Source organism: Carcharodon carcharias, chromosome 23 (assembly GCF_017639515.1).
Source record: "Carcharodon carcharias isolate sCarCar2 chromosome 23, sCarCar2.pri, whole genome shotgun sequence".
NCBI classification, from domain to species: Eukaryota; Metazoa; Chordata; class Chondrichthyes; order Lamniformes; family Lamnidae; genus Carcharodon; species Carcharodon carcharias.
This window is the reverse complement of record NC_054489.1, coordinates 12,173,813-12,182,796: the sequence shown is the minus strand read 5'-3', so window position 1 is coordinate 12,182,796 and position 8,984 is coordinate 12,173,813. Positions and strand designations below refer to the sequence as shown.

The 8,984-nt window shown below is 44.3% G+C and overlaps 1 non-coding gene across 1 annotated transcript; it reads right to left on the bottom strand.

The window, feature by feature from the left end:
* Nucleotides 1–4,594: 4,594 nt before the first annotated feature.
* On the bottom strand, nucleotides 4,595–4,666 carry trnac-aca. Its single transcript has one exon. It is a non-coding gene; the product is annotated as a tRNA-Cys (tRNA).
* Nucleotides 4,667–8,984: the final 4,318 nt, after the last annotated feature.

Sequence of the window (8,984 nt, the reverse complement as noted above, 5' to 3'; positions counted from 1 at the left end):
AAGCATTCTGCTGCTGGCGGGACCAGAAGATTCCACCCCAAGGCAATATTGGTGCAGATGGCCAAAAGCTTGGTCAAATAGCCAGGTCCTAAGGAGGGTCTTATAGGAGGAAAGAGAGACAGGGAACACTTATGATGCAGCCTCCTTCTAATTTTCAATAGCGTTTATTTAAAATAAAATGGTGTCATATTTGGAGTAGGGTATATAGAATCATAGAAAATAGGAGCAGGAGTAGGTCATTCAGCCCATCGAGCCTGCTCTGCCATTCAATATGATCATGGCTGATCCTCTATCTCAACACCATACATCCACTCCCCCCATAGCCCTTGATGCCTTTAGAGTCCAGAAATCTATTTCCTTCTTAAATATATTCACTGACTCGGCCTCCACAGCCTCCTGTGATAGAGAATTCCACAGGTTCACCACCCTTTGAGTGAAGAAGTTTCTCCTCATCTTAGTCCCAAATGGCCTACCCCATATCCTGAGTCTGTGACCCCTTGTTCCAGACCCCCCCCAGCCAGAGGAAACATTGTCCCTGCATCCAGTCTGTCCATCCCTGTCAAAATACTATACGTTTCAATGAGATCCTCTCTCTTTCTTCTAAACTCCAGTGAATACAGGCCTAGTTGGCCCAATCTCTCCTCATACGATAATCCTACTACCCAAAAGATCAGTCTGGTGAACATTTGCTGCGCTCCTTCTATGGCAAGTATATCCTTTCTTAGGTAAGGAGACCAAAACTGCACACAATACTCCAGGTGTGGTCTCACCAAGGCCCTGTACAGCTGCAGTAAGACATCCTTGCTCCTGAATTCAAGAAGAACTTTAATGGTCCAAATAGAGGTTTCAAACTCTGGCCAGTATCTCCTTCCATTGTAAAGTTATGAGCTGGAGCAGGATTTACTCTGGTAAATAAGCTGATTACTGAGTGGCTGAGGGTTGCCATGCTTTGCACATGACAGGACAGTCCAGAGTGAGATTCTGAGCTGCTGGATTAATGAGGCCAGGTATTGCGACTGTCATGGCTGTGTTTGTTTGCACTCAGTGCTGCAATGTCAAGAGGGCTTACTCTTCTTTGAAGGGGCTAACATAAGAGCATAAGAAATAAGAACAGGAGTAGGCCATTCAGTCCCACGAGCCTGAATAAGCCTTAATAAGATCATGTTGCCTTAAGTCCACCTGCATCCCATAATCCTTGGCTCCCTTGTCATCAAAACTCTAACTCAGCCTTGAATATGTTCAGTGACCCAGCCTCCAATGGTCTCTGGGGAAGTGAATTCCAAACACTAATGACTCTCTGAGAGAAGAAATTCCTCCTCATCTCCATCTTAAATGGGAGACCCCTTATTTTTAAACTGTGTCCACTAGCTCTAGATTCCCCCACAAGGGGAAACATCCTCTCAGTGTCTACCCTGTCATATTGTGTGTACCTTTTAGTATAGCAGCCAGCAATATGATGGTTCTCCAACCCTGTACCTAACCATCATGAAGTTTCCAACCATTACCCAGTGGCTTTCAGACCTTAAGGTGAATTAAGTCTGTATTTATGATGTATTAAAGCTTTGATGCTAAATTCTGCTGCCTCACCCACACAATTCAGATCTCCACCTTGAGCATTGCGGTAGAATGAGACTTCACGCTTGAGATTCCCTATACGGTGGTGTTAAAAATCTGAGCCATTAGATAGTCATTAGGTATTTCCCCACACAGAGGGAGAAAAGCTTAATATGTATACCATTTTAGGCCTCATCTCTCTCATCTCAATGTAAGAGTGGACATTAGAATTCTTCAAGAGCTCAATGTGTTTATCTGCTGGGTAGCTGAGTCCTAGCAAACCACAAGGTTCTTGAGTTCAATTCCTGTGTTAGCCGGTCTCAGCAGTTGAAGAGCTAATTGGTTTCAGTGTCCTGTGGCCAATGAGGAGGCAAATTGCCCAGCTTGATGGCCATCCAGTGATACAATGCTGGAAATATGAATGAGTGGATGTCAGATAAGGATTGGATTGACAAAGGAAACGATCAGTCTCCACTGTGAGGTCTTTCATGGGCTAATAGCTCACCACCACCTTCTCAAGGGCAAGTAGGGATGGGCAATAAATGCTGGCCTTGCCAGCAGTGCTCACATCCCATGAATGAACAAAAAAACGTTATTAGGACTTGATCACTTGAGGCACTGTACTGAAGGACAGCTGGAACTCAACCTCAGTGGGTAAGGAAGTCAGTACATTGAGGAAGTAGGGGAAATAAATGTTCTAATCTTACATTGTTAACTGGCCACTGGTAGGGATGTTGGAATCAGTTTCAAGGGGAGTGAAATCAGCCAGGCTTCCCATGTTCTCTGATCAGTGACACCTTGCCCCCAACTCCCACAGCCAGCAACCAACCCCCCCACCACCCATGCCCCTGTTGAAAAGTGCACACACACCCAGATGTTTTGGTGGGCAGGCTCAGATACGATGCTCCCCCTGCCACCTACCCCCTCCCCGACTCCTCACTGACAGTCTCAGGTTGAGTTCGATAGATTCTCGATTAACAAGAGAGTCAAGGGTTACAAAGGGTAGACAGAAAAGTACGGCTGAGGCCACAATCAGATCAGCCATAATTTTATCAAATGGCAGAGCAGGCTCGAGGGGCCAAATGGCCTACTCCCTTTCCTAATTTGTATGTTCGGATGTATCAGGAGAGGAGAAGAGAAAAAAAAATATTCCAGTCATCTCGTAAGTATCAGTTGCTGAGTTGCTAGCTTGTCACCCCCAGTTCTGATTGGACATTAGTAAAAGAGCTTTCAGTAATTCATATTTCTTCTGGTTTGGTGATGGGGTGGTGGGGTCTAAACTCTTGTTCCCAAGCCTGGGTGACGTTACTGACATAATTAGCAGCGCAATTGAAAGTTGATAAGATCACGTTGTTTGGTATCATAAAACACATTTTATTATAAATTTTAAACATCCCCACCCACCTTGGTACAATCTGGGGCCAAGCTGATAAGATCATGTATTCCTTTTGATCTTGATATCTATTGACCCCATTAGCACGATCTTTATCAGCCCTTTGCTGTAGCCTCACAGTGTTGTTAGTTTCAAGTCCGGTTATGTAATTTTTTTCTGCCAGTTTTGCACTAATGTGCACCTTACAGTACATCACACCCTAATAAGGAACAAATACACTGTACACAGACAAGAAAAAACATTTCAATAATGTACACGCCATTGCTTTTACATCCAAGCTACATCCCTCTGCGAATGATACCAGGATCTTAAGAGGTTTAAATTGTAAGGACAACTTGGGTGAACCTCATACAAAGACAAAATACTGCAGTTGCTGGAAATCTGAAATAAAAACGGAAGATGCTGGAAATACTGCGAAGGGAGCAACAAAGTTAATGGCCCAAATTTTCCAATTAGTGGCATAAGAAGTAGGAGCAGGAGGAGGCCATTTGGCCCCTGAAGCCTGCCCTCCACTCCCCCACCCAACCCCCCCCACCCCCCACAGGTTCAATAAGATCATGCATGGCTGATCTGTCCCAGGCCTCAACTCCTCTTTCATGCCAGCTGCTCATGACCCTCAATTCCCCGATATTTCAAAAGCCTATCTACCTCCTCTTTAAATACTTTCAGTGGTCTGGGGTAGACGACTTCAGGCATTCGCTGCCCTCTGAGAGAAGTGTTGGAACAATTCCAACTGACGCTCTTCACGAGAAAAAAACACACACTTACCAGCCAGCATTTTTTAAGGCTAGACTTTTGATGCTGGACATCTGAAGTTTCCATCGTAACAAAACTAGGCTGGGCCTCAGTGCAAGTCAGGAGAGGCCAAGCCATGCCCCCTTTCTACTGCACTAGTTGCCATATTCTGGTAAGGAAGAGTCTAAAGTCCCAAAGTTTGTGTTAATTCTGCTTTTTCCAGCTCTGTTTCATGGTAGGAAATGTGATTTTCATTCTCTAAATAAATATCCTGTGGCCCGCAATTCTAAAAAAAAATGACTTGCAATTCTTTGAATGAGCATGCCTCAACTGAGGGTTTAAGATTTCCTGGAGCTGTCAACCTCAGAAACTGCATAATCACATCCCACTGACAGTGCAAATCCCCCCTCACCCCCAACAACGTCCACCCCCCTTCACCCCTTGAGTGTTCTCCTGCCTCCCTCACACCCAACAGTATTCTCATCTACCCCCTCCTCACCCCACATAAATGCTCAGCCCATTCCTCCCCTCACTGTCCGACAATGTTCATGGGATGTGGGTGTCGCTGGCTCAACCAGCATTTATTGCTCATCCCCAATTGCCCTTGTTCAGAGGGGTTTTACAAGTCAACCACATTGTTGTGGGGGTCTGGAGTCACATGTAGGCCAGACCAGCTAAAGACAGCAGATTTTTTTGCCTAATGGACATTAGTGAACCAGATGGGCTCTTATAACCATCAGCAATGGCTTCAGAGTCTTTTAATTTCAGGTTTTTATTGGATTCAAATTCCACCATCTGCTGCAGTGGAATTTGTGCCCCAGTCCCCAGAATATTATCCTGAGGGGGTCCAGTGGCAATACTGCTACCTCCTCTTAAACAAACCACACAGCTAACCCTAAGGACAATTTTAAGAGGGGGCAGCTGGATTTGGACCAGGGATCTCTTGATTTGTAGTCAAATGCTCTACCGTTGAGCTATACCCCCTCAGTTGTGCTGTTTTGGTCTCCTTATTTAAGGATGCAAAGGTGTTGGAGACAGCTCAGAGGAGGTTCACTAGATTGATACATGGAATGAGCGGGTTGTCTTATGAAGAAAGGTTGGCTTTTTCCACTGGGCTTTAGAAGAGTGAGGGGTGATTTGATTGAAGTGTACAAGATCCTGAATAGTCTTGCCAAGGTGAACATAAAAATGTTTCCTCCAGTGGGTGAGTCCAGAACTAGGGGGCACTGTTTTAAAATTAGGGGTCACCCTTTCAGGACAGAGATGAGGAGAAATGTTTTCTCTCAGAGGGTTGTGTGACTTTGGAACTCTCTGCCTCAGAAGGCGATGGAGGCAGGGTCATTGAATATTTTTAAGGCAGAGGTAGATAGATTTTTGTTAGGCAAGGGAATCAAAGATTATCGGGAGTAATTGGGAATATGGAATTCAAAACACAAGCAGGTCGACCATGACCTTATTGAATGGCAGAGCAGGCTCGAGGGGCTGAATGGCCTACTCCCATTCCTATTTCTTATGTTTTGATGTTTGTGGGGTTGGGAGGTAAACATTGCTGTGGGTTCAGCAGTGCTTTGACACTCCAGCTGATTCACTTAACAGTTTTGCTGGTTTTCTACCTGGTATGAAAGACTAGCTAAGTCTGTTTTAAAACCAGGCTAAGTACAGGGCAAACATCTCAAGCCTGTGTGGTTTTGGCCAATTACAGAGCAATCTGGGCAGAGTAAAACTGGCAACTGGAACTTTAAACTTCCTGTGTAAGTACTGGGAATGTGATTATGCTAGGACTTCCAATGGGTCCCGGGCGTATCTTTCGGGGCATCTCTGGTCTCCAGATAGTCGGAGGCTGGAAGATCTGGGCCAAAGTTTCAGTTCAACTGAAATGTTAACTCTGTTTCTCTCTCTCTCTCTCTGTAGATGCTACCTGACCCGCTGAGTATTTCTGGCATTTTCTGTTTTTATTACTGCGTAAACCTAGCTTGTGTTCCTTTGAGCATAGAAGATTTTAGGGTGATGTCATCGAGGTTCTTAAAATGTTAAATTAAACATACCAAAGAACCAACACAGACATGATATGCTGAATGGCCCCCTCCTGTGCAGGATCATTTTGTGATTCTATGCTTTGATAGGGTAGGAACAGTGAGATGCCAACCTTATCAAATGTGTAATGAAACTGCTTAGGTAGAGCAGCTTTACATTAATGGTTCCAATAGTAGGTCATTTCAATTTTCCCAGCAAAATCACGTACTCTCAGCATCAGGAGTGAAAACTCCTAGGTCTTTCCCCCAAAGTGGCTGTTTTATTACCGCATCACCACCTCCAACCCCATCTGAGCTCAGACCAAGGGGTTGAAGTTTGAACCATCCTGGTCTGTGGGCTCAGTGCAGCACAAAGTCACAACTTTGTCCGTTGACCCATCAGGGCCTGTCCAGTCATCCCCAGTTTATTGAGCGTGAATCTGCAATAGACTTCCAGGAATTCCTAGGCAGGTGTGCATTACCTCACTGGTGAAAAACTCCCTTGGTAGTCATAGGACATCAGTCACAGCCGGCAGTGCGTTACTCATTGAATGAGACATTAACAAGGCAGAGTGTTAACCGAAGGTGGGAGGTTGTTTACAAGCTCAGATTGCATTTAACACATTAAGTGTCTTCACAAGAGCCCAATACTTGTTCCCACTGGGTTTTCGTTTGGTTGTGAACTAGAGTTCGCTTTGCTCGATGTCTAATTTTAATTCTTGTTTGTTTAAATGTAATCAATGTGCACAATAAACGGTGGCTGAAGTTGGGATACAAAGCAAAGGGTTGAAACCTGGAGGGCTGGTCTGATAGTATCTCACCTTATCACAGCCCCAAGATTCAGCTACAAAAGCAAAATACTGCAGATGCTGGAAATCTGAAATAAAAACAGAAAATACTAGAAATACTCAGCAGGGTCTGGCAGCGCTCATGCATTTGCTTCTTAGCATTAGCTAAGGTTCAGCTTCTGCCTTGTGCTTTGATTCTTTGCTCCTCATAGTGTATGATTTACCACAATACCTGGTTAGAGTCAGACTGGATTCAGATTACTTTCTGACGTTGCCGTTTGACGGGGAAAGAGATGAATGTTCCGAATATGATAACAAAGATTAGGTTAAGGCCGGAAGCAAGAATGTGTATCGCAACAATGGCACTGTGGTAACCGCACATTTTTGCAAGAGCGGAATGCAAAGAAATATAATGTAAGATGCACTTACAGGCTGAGAAACTCACCAAGCCCATGATTTTCCATTCATTAAGAGCAGGAAATCACAGGCTGGTGAACGACAAAATGGAAAACCCCAGCCGCTGTTGCATCTTCACACTCCTCCCTCGAAGATTAACCCAAAGCTGTGGAAGGGTTTGCTGATTAGCGGTCTAACAGGCCATGGTGTGAATCCTCCTTCCATCTCCATACCAGCTAATAGGATGGTTAGACCTATAAGGTGGGTGTTTATGGGCTCCCACAACCCACTTAGCAGCATTGGATGTGAGTATCCTATTGGAAACCAACCCAGGATTTGGAGCCTTCTTGGGTTTTCACTCTTCCAGTCTGCCTGCAGCAGGGTCAAGCCCTGAACCTTCTGAATCAGGAATGGTCCCAGTAAAACCAAAGGGTTACGACCAATGACTAACAAACCTCAACCAGATACCACCAGGCAGGTTAATGTTCAGTTTGTAAACACACACCCTAAGGAGGTAATAAGATAAAGGAGATCGGTAGAAAGTCTAACACCTGGTTGCATTTTAGTTATGTAATGAAATCATGAGCTTGGATGAGCGATGGCCCACAGCACAACAAATCCTGCAACTTTCTACACTTACCGTACATGCCATGATTTGCCAGCCAAGTGTCATAATTTGGCACAGAAAGATCCCTGGGCTGTGAAATTACTGGTTCTTGAACAATAACAAATTGCTTGCCTGATCCTCATTCGAAATGTAAACTAATGTCCAAATCAGGCACAGCAGGAAAGTCTGGAGCTAAGCAATTCATTCTCATGTTCCTTTTTCTGGTGGTATAATGGTATTGTCACTGGACTGGTATTCTGGAGATCCAGGGTAATGCTCTGGGGAACAGGGTTCACGTCCCACCACAGCAGATGGTGAAATTTGAATTCAATAAAAATCTGGAATCATGATGACTGTAAAACCATTGCTGATTGGTTTACTAATGTCCTTTAGAGAAGGAAATCTGCTGCCCTTACCTGGTCTGGCCTACATGTGACTCCAGACCCACAGCAATGTGTGGCTCTTAAATGTCCCCTGAACAAGGGCAATTAGGGATGGGCAATAAATACTTGCCCAGCCAGCGACACCCACGTCCCTTGAACAACTAAAAAAAATTTATTTTTAAAAATGAAAGGCAGCTTGGAAGCATCAACAAAACTCCAGATTTAGCAAAAGGTTACAATAGAAAATGTTACAATGAAACATTGAAACATAAAATCAGACTATTGTGACTTTGCCCTAGTCTAGTTGAGGAATTTAACTAGATCTAACTATTTAACTATATCGATTTAACTGTTCCCACTCATGAAAGTATTGAGAATGAGAGGGCATAGATTTAAAGTAATTGGCAAAAGAAGCAAAGGTGATGTGAGGAAAAACGTTTTCCTGCAGAAAGTGGTTGGGGTCTGGATGCGCTGCCTGAAACTTTCATAGCAGCAGGTTGAATGGAGGCATTCGAAAGACAATTAGACCGTTATCTGAACAAGAAGAATGTGCAGGGTTACAGGGAGATGGCAGGGGGAATGGCACTCGGTTGATTGCTTATTTGGAGAGCTGGTGCAGACACGATGGGCCGAATGGCCTCCTCCTGCACTATAACAATTCGGTGATTCTATTACTGTGGGTAATAAATGGGTTTCTTGAAGCTGCCTTCAAAATGGACACAGTGCCATTTAGTGAAGTCAGATCCCGATGGTGGTTCCCATATAGCTGGCGTGATGCTGAGGTAAAGAAAGGAAGAACTTGCATTTATTTAGCACTGTTCGCAAACTCAGAATATCCCAAAGCGCATTACGGATGATGAAACACATTTGAAGTACAGTCTCTGTTGTGAAGTAGGCACCGTGGAAGCCAATTTGTGTATAGCAAGCTCCCACAAGCAGCAAAGAGATAAATGACCACATAATCTATTGTAGGTGTTTGTTCCAGGATAAATGTTGACCAGCATTGCTGGAAATCTGCAGGAGACCTGTGCAAATGACTGGCTTCCACCCACAGAAAGTAGGCTCTGTATGCGCTCTGCCTTCAAAAGAAAAAAGAAACTTGCATTTATTTAGCAC